Genomic DNA, 13,994 nt, shown 5'->3' on the forward strand with positions numbered 1-13,994 from the left:
GGGTCACATCTAGCAATGTGTCTGTAATCTTTAATAGCATTTGCTTTTAACCGAGCATACTCTAGAAGAGTATATTTCTTAGTGGGTCCGAAATCCCACAGTGGTTTTTCCCTATTTGGGTTTCCACGTTAAATCTGGTGTTATGAGGTTTATATTGTTCATATGCTTTTGAGTTTGCATGATTAACAATTTTGGTTATATTACTGATATATATGTTACCGAGGTTGAATCTGATGTTTTTATGGATGATTAAGTTTCTATGATTCACCCCCCCCCCTCTCATCTTGTTGGCTATTGGATCTGTACTTATATTAAGTATCAGAACTATCAGATATAACATAGTGGCGGCAATTGTTTATGGCTTTCACAAAAATCATGAATATTTATATAGAGGACTGAAAGAGTATCGCTTGGGTCATTCCCTCTCACCCTGCCTTATTAGCTACTCGGGAGGCAGGACCTTCTACCTAAAAACTAAAGATCAAGTGTCATTAACACTTTTCTCATTCACCCATGACCATGAGAGACAAGGGAGAGGATAGCATGTGTTAATAGTAGGCCCACTCTACATGCACAAGCATGCCAAACATGAAAGACAATTGTTCTTTCCTTTTAGAAAATTGAAGTGTCCCACTAATTTAATCCATGAAAACACAATATGAACTTAAAAAGCATTAAATAAAGAAGTGTTTTCAAAAGGGGAACTCCTCTTTGGTAACCCTACAACAAACAAGTTAAGACTTCAAGCTTTGGGGTCTTCAACAAACGATATGGCTACACAAATGTTAGCCAACATAGTCAAACAACACACATTAGCAGGTCAGAATGAAACTATGAAAATTTTAATTTGGGAAAAATGACAAAATGAAAAACATAGAGCGATCCCACTATTTCTCGGAGTAATCCTGCCACGTCTGCTCATAATTCCACTATTTCACTAACAATCCCACCATTTTACTGGTAAATAAACATTTTACAAAAAATATATATGACATAGAAACACAAAAAGGCAATCCCACTATTTCTGAAAGCTATCGTGCCACTTCTAAATGTGATCCCGCTATTTATAAAGTCAATCTCACCACTTTATTGGTAAATGAAATTCAGTTGAACATAGAAAAGAAATGCAAAATTTAAAACACAGAAAAATATACCTGCCCAAGATGGTTGGAACGCAATTCCTGCTATTTCTCCAAGCAATACTGCAATTTCTGAAAATTGGGTTTTCAAAAAAATAGCCCTCTGCCAAAGCACAAATCCACCTAAATTGCCACATTTTTGCCTACAAGTACTAAAAATCTATCAAAAAGCACAATAAAACAACACAAAACATGATATTGGACCCGTGAAATGAGGTACAATCAGATGTGCCAGAAATGTATGTAGAAAATTGTTAATGTAAACTAAAGAGACTGAAAAGATAAACTAAATAATCAACTGACACACATTTCAACCACACTCAATATTAGGATGCTAAGAAGGAAGAAAACTAGATAGACAACACAAAAGCAATTAAAGTGCAAACTCTATATTCCTCCTTTGATTTGATAGTCCCCTAATTTGATGTTTGTTTGCTATAAGGTAGATACTTGATTATGCTCCATGATAGTGAATGCAAGATTTGATTAAGTTAAAATGAGATGCAAAGATGGTTGCTAAATGGATGTAAATTTGCAAAAGGTGAGTAAGCATATCTATATTATGAGGGTATGAAAATGAAAGTGGATGATTTGGGAAGAAAAATGGGGGGTTTAAATAGGCTTGAATGAGAGATGGAGAGGCATGAGAAGGAGACACGTGTCCTTGAGAAGGGCAAGTTGTTGGCTTGATGATGATTGTAATGTATTCATCACTTGTTGTCATTGATGAAACACTCTCACACACACGTATGATTACAATGACTATCGGTGTAACTTCATTGATTTACACTGTTAACCGGTATGTTTTAGGTCTATCTCTAACTGGTACTCTGTATCAATCGGTATGTGCTTAAGAGATAACCTATGGTTACATTAAGTCATCATCAAAATGAAGATAAAGATGAAGATGGAGATCAAGTGGAAGATTCCAAGACAACGGTTCACATATTTTGTTCCAACCGGTATTGATTGTTCTAACCGATATCTGATTTTTTGATGAGTTGCCAGCATCAACTTCTTGACGGTCATTTTTGTGATGAGTTACTAGCACTGACTTCTTGACGATCATTTTTGTGATGAGTTATGACTACTTGTCTAGATAAACTGCACCTAGGAAATTATGTTTTGATTTCCTATGGCCGACATAAGATTTTAATGTTTATTTAAAGACATCTTAGTGAATCATTTGAAACTGATAGAGAATGATGGTATGCGAATACTGATATGCAACTAGAGTGAAAGCTTTTGTTGAAGAGCGATAAGTGTTAAGATGAAGAGAAGTGTTGGATGTACTTAAAAGGATCTGATCAACCAAATATTATGCTACTCAGAACAGATCAATCCATTCTTGTTGTCTTCTAATAATTACAACATAATCAAATACCCTAACCGAGTAAGTTCTAACAAGCTTCATTGTACAAATCCTCTAACAAGGTGATCCATTAGTTTGGATTCTCAAATCCTCTAGCAAGGTTACTCTTAAGAGGGTAGTACTCTTAACAGGGTATAAGCTTCTAATAAATCTTGGGATCTATAAGAAGATTTCCTCCTAGTAGAGCACTTTGTAAGGCCTTAATTGGTGAGTTATCTATTACTGCAGATAGTTAACTTGTGAGTTCCATCTCACCATGGTTTTTACCTATTTGGGTTTCCCACGTATAAACACTTGTGTTATGGTGGATGTTCTACTTTATGTGGATGTTGTTATTTCATTTTGGATAGCATGTATTTTGTTTAAATGCTTGGTTAAGTTCATCTATCGGTTAGTGTTTGAAGTTGTGTTTGTTTTAGTGTCACTGATTCATCCCCCCCCCCTCTCAATGCTTTTCAAGTCCATCAATTGGTATAAGAGCCTAACTTCTTTGAACCCTAATTTCTTAGAAGGGAATCTTTAAACTACCATGGGGGATAGAAGCTACTTCGAGATGGTTAGAGAGCTAGAAGCTAGCAGAAATGAAATTGAATCCCTTAGGGGCAAACTAAAAGTTTCTCAAGTCAAAAGAAGAGAGCTATCTGAAAAATTGCTAGAAATATCTGATAATAGTTCTTCAAATGAAGCCAATATTGAAGCTTTAGCTGATGAAGTTGAAAAGGTGAATGGTGAAAAATTGAATCTAAGAAGAGAACTAGAAGGTCTCACTATCTGCATGAGTCAGGTACTGGAAGCCAGAAGAGCTATTGAAGATCTTATCAAGGTAAGAGATCAAGAGATCATAAAAAACAAACGGGAAAGAGACACTATACATGAGGACTTGATTGCTGAAATAGAAGAAAAGGAGAACCTAAAGATAGACCTTAAGTTGGCATCATCTCTGAAAGAGAACCTGTCTAAGCATAATGAAGATCTTGTCAAAAATCTTACTGAAGGCAATGAGAAATTGGAGAAGTTTGTCAGAATTTCTACCATGTTGGAAGACCAAATTCAATCATAGAGAATGAAGGGTGATATCTTTGGCCTTGGTTTTCATACTACTGAAAAAGGAGAATCATCTAGTACAAAGAACAAAATAGTTCCTAAAGTAAATAAGACTACCAGTAAGAAGGTTTTTAAACATGTCTGCTTTGTTTGTCACAAGCCTGGTCATACTGCAAATGTTTGTAGAAACAAACCTAATAGAAATGCAAATTATAATACTAATGTTAGGTATGTGTCTAGAAAGTTTGAAGGTCATTGCTACACATGTGGAATGTATGGGCATAGACATATAGAGTGCAGATATGGATCAAACAATCCTGTACCACACATGCATCCTAGACCAAATGGTGACCAGATAAGGAATTTTGATAACTGGGTAAACCGGAACTGGCAAAGATCCTATGGCAACTGGTTTAGTCCATTTGAAATGGAAAAGGCAACAAGTGTTGTTTGCGTCTTTTGTAATAACATTGGTCATGTGGCTATGATCTGGAGAAGAAGAATGGGAAGAGAAAATGCAGGACCTTGGAGATCATCTGGTATGGTCTGTTACCACTACAATAGACTGAGGCATTTAGCAAAGTTTTGCAGATCAAGAAATAACAGACCGGTCAACTCTTTCTAGGATTAGAAAGGAAAGTAGAAAGTGTTAGAGTATTCGGGTATTTACTTGATTAATTAAACAATATTTGTTTAATTATTTAAGATCCCTTTATCTCTTTTACACTTAAGCTAACTTTAGGTGCATAATAATTAATACTTTTATTAATTATTATGTGCAAACCTAGGTTTTCCTCTTTAGGGTTTCTTGACCTATTAAAGCTTGAGTTCATTCTTTTCATTGTAAAAAGAAGGATTGTTACATTACACATTTCGTGAATATTGAGCTCTCTCTTTTTGAGCATATTTTCTATGTATTTCTTTCTTCTGTGATTTGCTTCCTTGCTTCTCCTTGTAATAGGTTTTTCAACTTGTAGAGATCATTTGGGCTCCTATGGTGTTGTATTTTCTCAACTCCAATATGGTATAAGAGCTTCAGATCTGTAGCTACCTGTTCTTGTTTTGAGAATTTTTGCATTGGAAGCAGATCTGGGGTTTCAGAAAGTTTTTTACGCACCTAGGGATATGCCTTTTTTCTGAGAACTTTTGGCCTAAAGGGACCTCACCATCATGCTCAGAAGGCCCAAAAACCCCTATGGTCATATATAACTTGACTTTTTTTTGTTCCTGAGCCTCTGGGAGTATTTTTTCTCCAGATCTAGGCGTACGACCCTAGCACGCATATCGAGAAAAAAATTCAAATAGGTTTTTGGGGGGGTTCCCACGGTACGCAGGGTACCATGGGGCCCCTGCCACACTACAGGCCCTGGTACAGTCACTGGTGTCAATACGGGCCCGGGCCCCGCTATCCTCCTATCGCCGTCGGTGCCCTTCCAGCCCCCGCCGGCCCTCCAGAGTCTCGAGGTCTGGCCTTGTTCTTTTTGTGGAAGCCTCAAATCCCCAAGTCCTAGAATTCTAAGCTCTTCGTGTTCTATTTTTGTTTTGTTGAACCTCGGAACCCGAAACCCCGAAGATGTGAAGTGTTGTTCTGTTTTTACCTCGGAACCCCGGAGTCCTGAGGCATCTTTCTTATTTTTTTTGTATTTGCCTCGAAACCCCAGAGTTCCGAGGTGTGTTTTCGGCTTTACTATTTAAGGCAACCGTATGGACCAAATATAGGGGGTATAAATAGAGGAAATGAACCTCTTTGAGTTCATTTGTGCATTCAATTTTTCTAGCCTCCTAGCTCTGCCTCCTAACTTTGCGCCTCCGTGTTGCCAAGATTTTGTGGGTTTTTCTTCTACCAAGTTGGTGGATTTTTTTCCCCTTTGTGTTTTCTTGTTTAGATCTTTTTTGTTTTTTTACCGTAGATTTTCCTTCCATTCTTTTTTTTTGGTGTTTTCATCATTTTCTCACGTGCCCTAGGGTTTTTGTCTACCTCGAAACCCCGGAGTTTCAGGATTCACAATCCCATCAATCCTGGAGTCCCAAGGTTATTTCATTTTTGTCTCGCCTTCACCCCGGATCCCCAGAGTTTTGAATCTCCTTTCTAAGATACTACCCCCCAATCCCAGAAACCCGAAACCCTGGAGTTCTGAAATTCTTGATCATTTGTGGCCATGTCATTCACCCCGGATCCCCAGAGTTCCAGATTATCTATTTGACCTGTACTTAGATTACCTTGGGACTTTGTAACCCTGAAGCCTCGAATAATCCATGTTAATTAGTCCACCCTGGAACCCTGAAGTTCTGAGATTTATTGTTTTAGGCTTGTTCTGACCTCGGAACCCTTGAACTTTGGACTCTATTGCATTGTCCACCCCGGTACCTCGAAGTTTCAGGCTATGTTGTTTTAGCTTATCTAGAACTCAGAGCCCCGGAGTTCCAAGGTTAATTGTTTTAAGGGAGTTACTCACCCCAGAACACAAGAACCTCGGAGTCCCAAGGTGGGTGATATTCTGATATTTCGAGTATGTGTTAAGCTAATTTTCTGGAACTTTCTTGTAGATTAAAGCAATTAGATGGACCCAACCTCTAGCAAGAGAATCAAAAAATTGGACAAACTTCTTGCAACCATGAAATACCAATGTCAAGGGCGAACATACGCCTCAAAGCTGGAAGATGCAATTCGGTGGGTGACTGATTCTAAGGTGGGGCACATCGAGCTGGAAGATATCAGGACACAAATGGATAAGCCAAGGCTAGAGGCTCCTTACAGGAGAATCAAGAGGTTGGGGTTGGTAGAAGCAACCGTGTTTCCTCAATTTGTCCAAGCCCCATGATTCATCATGATCGTGGCTCAATTTTACAACACTGACACTAGAAAGTGCACAGATGATCAGGGAAGGATAGTAATAGACTTGTCAGTAGATATGTTGGGATTTGTATTTGGAATCCCTTTAAGGGAGGAAGTTCTCTTAACTACTAAGGAAGAAGATGTTGAAGTATGGATAAATGACATTGTTTCGTGCAAAACGCACATGAATGAGAATTGGCTAGAGGAGGAGAGAAAGACAAGATTTAAGGCTACTGATGTTCTGAGGGTTGATTTCAAGGAGCCTCAATGTGACTTGATCATTATGTTGAGAAAGACCTTCGGCAAGATATTTTGCTGACACTTCCAACCATGGATGTTCCAATATATGACCACTATTCTGATTGGAAAATGATACTTTAACTGGGCTCAGATATTCTTAGATAATATACATAAGCAATTTACTGAGGTACATAAAACAAAGAAATTCTTCTTTACCTCATATGTTATCTAGGTAGCCGCCCGAGTAGGCAAATTTTCAGGGCTACAAGCAGAGGGCCAGCTCGGAGATGAAAAAGGACAGAAAAGGGTGTGGGAATATTATACTCAACTCCCTCTAGGTAATGCGAAGACACATTTCAAAAGAATAAATGATGCCTTCCTCTTCCATGTCATCATTAAACTAACAAGTGATACAAGTTATATAATAAGCCCAGAAGTCATGGCAATAATCAAGGAATGGGCATGTTGGTTCATTCAGAACCAACGTTCCACATATATCTAGGTCAGTAGATTGCCCAGAAACTACAATGACTGCATTATACTGTTGGAGTATCTCAGGCAGATGCTAGGGTTGCAATCACTATTGTCTTCAAAGCATAAGACAGGGGTTGATTTTTTAGTTTCAATTGGTTACTTTGCTTGTTTTAAAATTCAGGTAGCCAAGACTGTAGAGTAGGAACTGCATGATCTACATTTCAAGGAATTCAATTATGCTTGGGAACATTGTGACCCTTATGGAAAACTTAAGCAATTAATACCAAAAGCTTATGATGGGCATCAACCAAGTTTGGAGGATTTTTGGGCTAACCTCCAAGATAGTTTTGAGGTCAGGGAGAAAATGTATTCTAGGCTCTCCATTCCGCAAATAAGAGATTTTGAGATTGAGACCAATCTCCCTAAGGAATTGAGGGATGATGGTGAATTGCTAGATCCAACATATAACGAGCAAGGAATTGATGGAAAGTCGCTCTCTTCGATTAGATGGTCAAGGAAGGAAGATGTAAATATAGATACAGTGTCTCAAATGATTATAGAGAGAACAAAATAATGGTTGAGTCTAATGGTTAGGCCAAGCACTTCAAAGGGAAAGCAAAAGGAATCAGCCTCTGTGAATCCTCAGTCAAGGGCTCATAAAGAGTATGCACGTAGGACAAGGTCTAGGTCCAGAAAGAATACATCCACGGACCCAGATGAAGTTGCCTAGCCTAAGCAAACTACTGAGGAACTTCTTGGACAGATCAAGGAGTAGATGAGAAAGGCTGAGTTGTTGAAAAAGGCCATAGATTTTGGAATAAGGGAAGGTTAGGAGCCATGCCACTAGCTGAGATCATCCTATTAGAACAGCAATTGGGCAAACACCATGAGAGGGCACTCATAAGGAAAATGAGGAAGAGAAGGTCGATGAAGAAATATCTGTACCTACTCAACCCCTCTTGATACAATAGTGCCAGTATATGCACCAACAACTACTTTTACTACAACATCAGCAACCTTACCTTTGCTAACACAAGTATTCACCCCTATAGTAGAGAAGATCGGCATTCATAAAATTGAGTTGGATTCAGATCAAGAAGATGAGCAGCCTATGGTGCAACCGATATAAAGAAAGACTAAGAAAAAAGAAAAGAAGTCTACTAGGCTCAGTAAATAGGCACCGGTGGAACCAAAGGATATAGATAAATAGGATTTGTTGGGGAAGCCACTGGTTGAGGAAGAAGAGAAACTGAATGATTCTGAAGATGAACAAGATGAAAGTGTATATGGTGAAAATGGAAACAACAATATTGAAAGACTAAATGAATTCAACGACAAAACCCTAGCCTAACAACAACAAAGATCCACCATAACATATGAAGATTACCTAAGACAATGCAAATCAAATGAAATCACAAAGATTATACCATCACATGTCCAATAGGGTTTGGATCTCCATTCTTCCTATCTCCATTGATCTTGCTTGATATATTTTCTCTCAGATTTTATTTGTCCATAAGAGCTCAACAAAGAATGAAAATCTGGTTGCAAGTAGGCTTGATTGCATATGAAAATTTGAATGCTAGAGTAGTCGGGTCGGTTTTGATAATGAAGGAAGCATCTCCTTATATAGAAGACACTATAAGAAATGGAGGGATAAGATTCAGAGGTGTAAAAGATAAATGGTCAGCTATGATTAGAGGGTAGGTAAAAGAAATAAGAAAATAATGAGAGGGTAGATAGTGTAGGAATTAAGAGATGAATGACATGTGTCATGGGTAGAAAAGGCTAATGAATTAATTAAATAAATAAAGATTTATTTAATTAATAGAGGAAGTTAGATCAATTAAATAAATAAAAGTATTTATTTAATTTAGGAAAAGGGAAATTTAAATAAATAATTGTATTTATTTAAATGAGAAATAAGGATAGAAGAGGATAAATGAATTAATTAAATAAATAAAGATTTATTTAATTATGTAAAGCGGAAAATCGCAATCGAACCCTAGTTGCTCTCCCCTCTTCCAACTTCGAGGAGAGAGAAGGGAGATCGCTAGGGTTGATGGTTTTCACTTAGGGGAGACTTTACATTCAAAAGAGGGGTTGAAACTCACAAGATCCAATCCCACACAATGCAAGATTGGATGCTAAATGAGTTTCAAGGGTTAAGAAAGCAAGACTACCCTCTTTTGTAAAGAATGTTGATAAGAGAATTAAGCTAGGAATGCATAGAAAGTGATAAAGATTCGCTTATAAACTGAGATAGGGATATAGGATGAAGCTGCGGACCTGGAATTAGCAATAAAATGTCGATACGGCGCTGTCCTGCAAATTTGAGCAAAAGTTGTCGGGATGATGGCGCCCGACCACCACGGTCCTCCGAAAAATCGACGAAACGAAGGGGGATCTGTTCGTCTCTGCACAAGGATTCCAGATCTTCAATTTCAGCTGCGTACCTGCAACCTACACACAGAAAAGCGAAGACGATTGGGGGGTTAGGGATTAGGGGTTTGCCTTTAGGTCAAACCCCGGTTTTGGAATTAACCAAGAAATGAGAAATGTTGTAAATGTAAATGTCTATAATGTAAAACAAGTACTAATACCTTGTTCTAAGGATGTTTGTATCCTTATGTGCGAAGGTATAGATGTTGTTGTTTGTTGTATATTGTATGTAGCATGTAGTATGTGATCTCCTCTTCAATGGTTGGATCCTTGTCTTGAATGCAACACTTAGCCTTGAATGGAAACTTAGAAGGAATGCTTGAATGCTTGAATGCTTGAATGCTTGAATGTTTGAATCTTGATTTCGCCTTTTTTCCATCTATCCAAATGAGAGAGGAAAATGTAGTTTATATACTTGTCAATTAGGGTTAATAGACTAATTTTCCCGACCTTAGGCCGACCAGGAAACAATAATTTCCAAATTGTAAACAAAAAGACCCGAGACCCCTTAGGAGACCGGGCCCAAAATAGGCTAAAAATAATTAAATAAATAAAATATTTATTTAATTAGACTGGACAATTTTAGGTGTCTACAGAAAGATTAATCTTAACTCCAAAAGACCAAGAGGAGTTATTAAAATAAATAGATGTTGAAGAAGGGATGGAGGAAACAAATAAAGGAGATAAAGAGTTTGAAGAGGAAATAAGTGACAGGATAGGAGAGATGCACAGGCAACAATAGTTGAATATTGATATTGTCGTTCCTGTGAAGTGTGATACCTACAGCTACAATACAAACACTCAATAGATCATTACAAGCATGGTTAGAAAATTTAAAACAAAGAAAGATAAAACCATGGCAAAGCGATCTATCACCTCCTAAGAGATGCGAGTGTGGATTTGCTCTCAGATCTGGATAAGAAAATTCCAGTGACTTGACTACACCTAGATGGAGGATTTGAAATGATAATGATGCAATTAAGCTAGAAAAGAGAATGATTAAGCTACATGATTCAACAATTATTCTAGAAAATAATCAAATCAAGCTAGATCTAAGATGCAATTGCCTATAATAAGAATGCTCAGATGATATGCTAAGAGATATTAGGCCTATAGTAACAATGCCTAAAATACAAATGAGATGGGATCCTTATTTCTCCAAAATGGGGGATATTTATAGGATTTCCAAGGCCAGGGGTGAGGTGGCAAGAATCAACGGTCAAGATTGAGTCTAAAGATATCAATGGTGAAATTGGAGGTTGGAAAAGAGGTTGGAAGAAAGGGGACATTTGTCATCTCTATGGTGACAAGTGTCAAGGGGCTTTCAAGAGAGGGGACATGTGGCCCAAGAATGCCATGTGTCTCAAGGGAAGAGTATCCACACCATAGGAGGTTAGGATAAGGAGGTTATGATGTGCAAGCTAAGATAGGTTTAATTAAACCTAGGGTTAGATGGAATGGGTAAGGTTTAGAAGTGGTTAGGTTAGGTGGTTAGAATTTAGGAGGCATGTGGGTAATTTGAATTTAAAAATTCAACTAATAGGAAAAGACTAATTAACTTTCAACAAATCAATTTATGATTTGTTTTAATTAATTAGAAGATTAGAAGAAATGAATTTAAATGTGGGTAATTTGAATTTAAAAATTCAACTAATAGGAAAAGACTAATTAACTTTCAACAAATCAATTTATGATTTGTTTTAATTAATTAGAAGATTAGAAGAAATGAATTTAAATGTGGGTAATTTGAATTTAAAAATTCAACTAATAGGAAAAGACTAATTAACTTTCAACAAATCAATTTATGATTTCTTTTAATTAATTAGAAGATTAGAAGAAATGAATTTAAATGGGGAGGGATTAATTAATTTGAATTAATTAATCAAAGGGGATTATTGAAATGAAACTATTAAATAAATCCTTAGATTTATTAATAAGTAGATGAGTGGAAGAATTTAATCAAATTGCTAATGAATTTAATTAAATTGGGGAGGGGATTAATTAAATAATTGCTTATTTAATTAATTATCTTCAGACCATTTTTAGGTGTATACATTTTGCCCCTCTTTGAAGCGAGGTGTGATGACACGTTGTTTCAAAGAATAATCTCATTTTCATGATGATATTGGTTTGATAGGATGCCTCAGCTATTGATTGATAGATTGCGGTATGATGATGCCCCCTCGAGAGATCAATTGAGATAACTGACCTTTGGAGTTTTACGAAATTGATATCCCAATTAGAAATGATTTGATTTTTGCAACTGTGTTTGATGAAAATGTGAGTTCTACACTCATGGTGATGTGTTTGATAAAGCTTGATTGGTTAGATTGATAAGATCAAGATTCAATCTGGTTTCAGAAATGACACCTCCTGTATAAGACAAAGATGATCAAAGCATCTCGTTTTAGGAACGATATATCCTGTATAAGACATGATTAGAATGTCTGGTTTTAGGAAAGATACATCTTATATAAGACATGATAGAATCGATTAAATTTGATTTATTGATCGAATTGATAAGGTTGATTAGATAAATAACTGACAACTTGTTGATATCAAGTTGTAGGAAGATTTGGATATGCTAATGTTGGTTTTGTTGAGAGGGTAGCATAAGATTTTTGTTGGGTCAACAATATCTAGAGAGATATGAGTCATCAGTCTAATTGCGTATACACTTGTGATGATACCTTGATGATGCCTGTGATAGATTTAACCTTGGATAAAATGAGCATGCGGGATCCCATGCAAGAAATGAAATGCAAGCTAAATGAAAATGCAAATGCAAATGAAATGCAAAGCTACAATCGGACCAATCACTGGATTATTGCATTTTTGTCATCATTGAGCTTTTGAAATGTGGGAAGTGAGTGCAAACATCGATGGTATAATTAAACCATGATGACCTAAGCAATTCCTTCCTAGATTTTGATATGGCAAGTTAGCACAAGCATCGAGGTATAATTAAACCAAGATGACCTGAGTGTTGCTTGCGTAAAACAAGTAGTATTAATCATTTCAATACGCAAATTGGAAATGTCTTCAATGACACTCTGATGATCATGTCCTGAGACAAATTTGAACATATTAATGATTAATTTACAGACAGCGGACAAGAAAAATATCGTGTTCCTTCCTTGTTCCTCTAGTCAAAGACATCTTGGAGTCACTCAGAAATCATGATAGAAAAAATCAATATAGAAAAGTTGAACAATCATGTTAAAATCATTACCCAAAAGATATCATCCATGAAAAAGTGTGTGAATGTGCTTATATTGACATTGTGATGGGTTGATGGTTGATAATTTGATCTTGTGTTCAATGTTGGATATGTCTCAATTTTTGTTTGATAAGGGTTGTTTAACTGTTGTTCTACCTATTTGATTAAGCTTAAAATGATCAATAATTTTGCCCCCAGCTAGGTGTAGGATTTTGCCCCAAGCCTAGAAACAAATTCGTTATGATATACTCGATGATCCAAACTATGGCGAGAGATTAGCTGGGATGCCTGCGTATGTACAAGGCTTTATGATGGATATGGACAATGCTGATGAAAAATAAATGCAAGCAGAAAGATGCATGAACTAATAGATGGAAGAGCTAGCGGACAAATAGTGCCTATTTTCCAGGTTTTCACCATCTATTTTTATTGCACTTTTTCTCATATTTGATTTTTTTTTGGATTTTTTGCTTTTTAACTTTTTTTTCTGCTTTTTGATTTTTTGTTTTTTCAGACATAAAATTTCTTCAGATGCAGGCTATTGATGGGTTCATCGAGCTGATCTTTGTCCTGTGTTGATAGCTGATATGCTCCTGATCCAAATAGCGTTGTGACCACAAACGGACCTAACCAGTTTGGTTCAAACTTTCCTTTCTTTTCTCGATCTACCTGGTTGCATGGATTTTCCTTAGTACTAGTTTCCCAACTTGAAAGACTCATGGTTTGACCTTGTGATTATAAATCCAGCACATTCTTTGTTGATATACCTTTAAATTATCGAAGGCATTTTCTCTTCATTCATGGATTAATTCTAACTCTTGTAATCTAGATACTTCTTGTTCTTCATCTGGGATAAGACCTTTTAATGATACTCATAGAGAAGGCATCTCTACTTCTATTGGCACTATTGCTTATGATCCATAAACAAGAGAGAAAGGTGTGGCACCTATTGGTTTGCAGATACTGGTATGGTAGGCCCATAGAGCAGGATTTAATTGAATATGCCCATCTTTTCCAGCATCATTTACTATCTTTTTGAGGATTTTCATAATTATTTTGTTTGATGCTTCTGCTTGTCCATTCCCTTGTGGATAGTAGGATGTGAAAAATATGTGTTGGATCTTGAATTTCTCACATAGCTCTTGTACATCCCGATTCTTGAATGGTCACCCATTATCAATGATAATGGTCATGGGGATTCCATAGCGACAGATGATGTAGTTCAAG

The sequence above is a fragment of the Cryptomeria japonica genome, chromosome 4 (assembly GCF_030272615.1).
Source record: "Cryptomeria japonica chromosome 4, Sugi_1.0, whole genome shotgun sequence".
NCBI classification, from domain to species: Eukaryota; Viridiplantae; Streptophyta; class Pinopsida; order Cupressales; family Cupressaceae; genus Cryptomeria; species Cryptomeria japonica.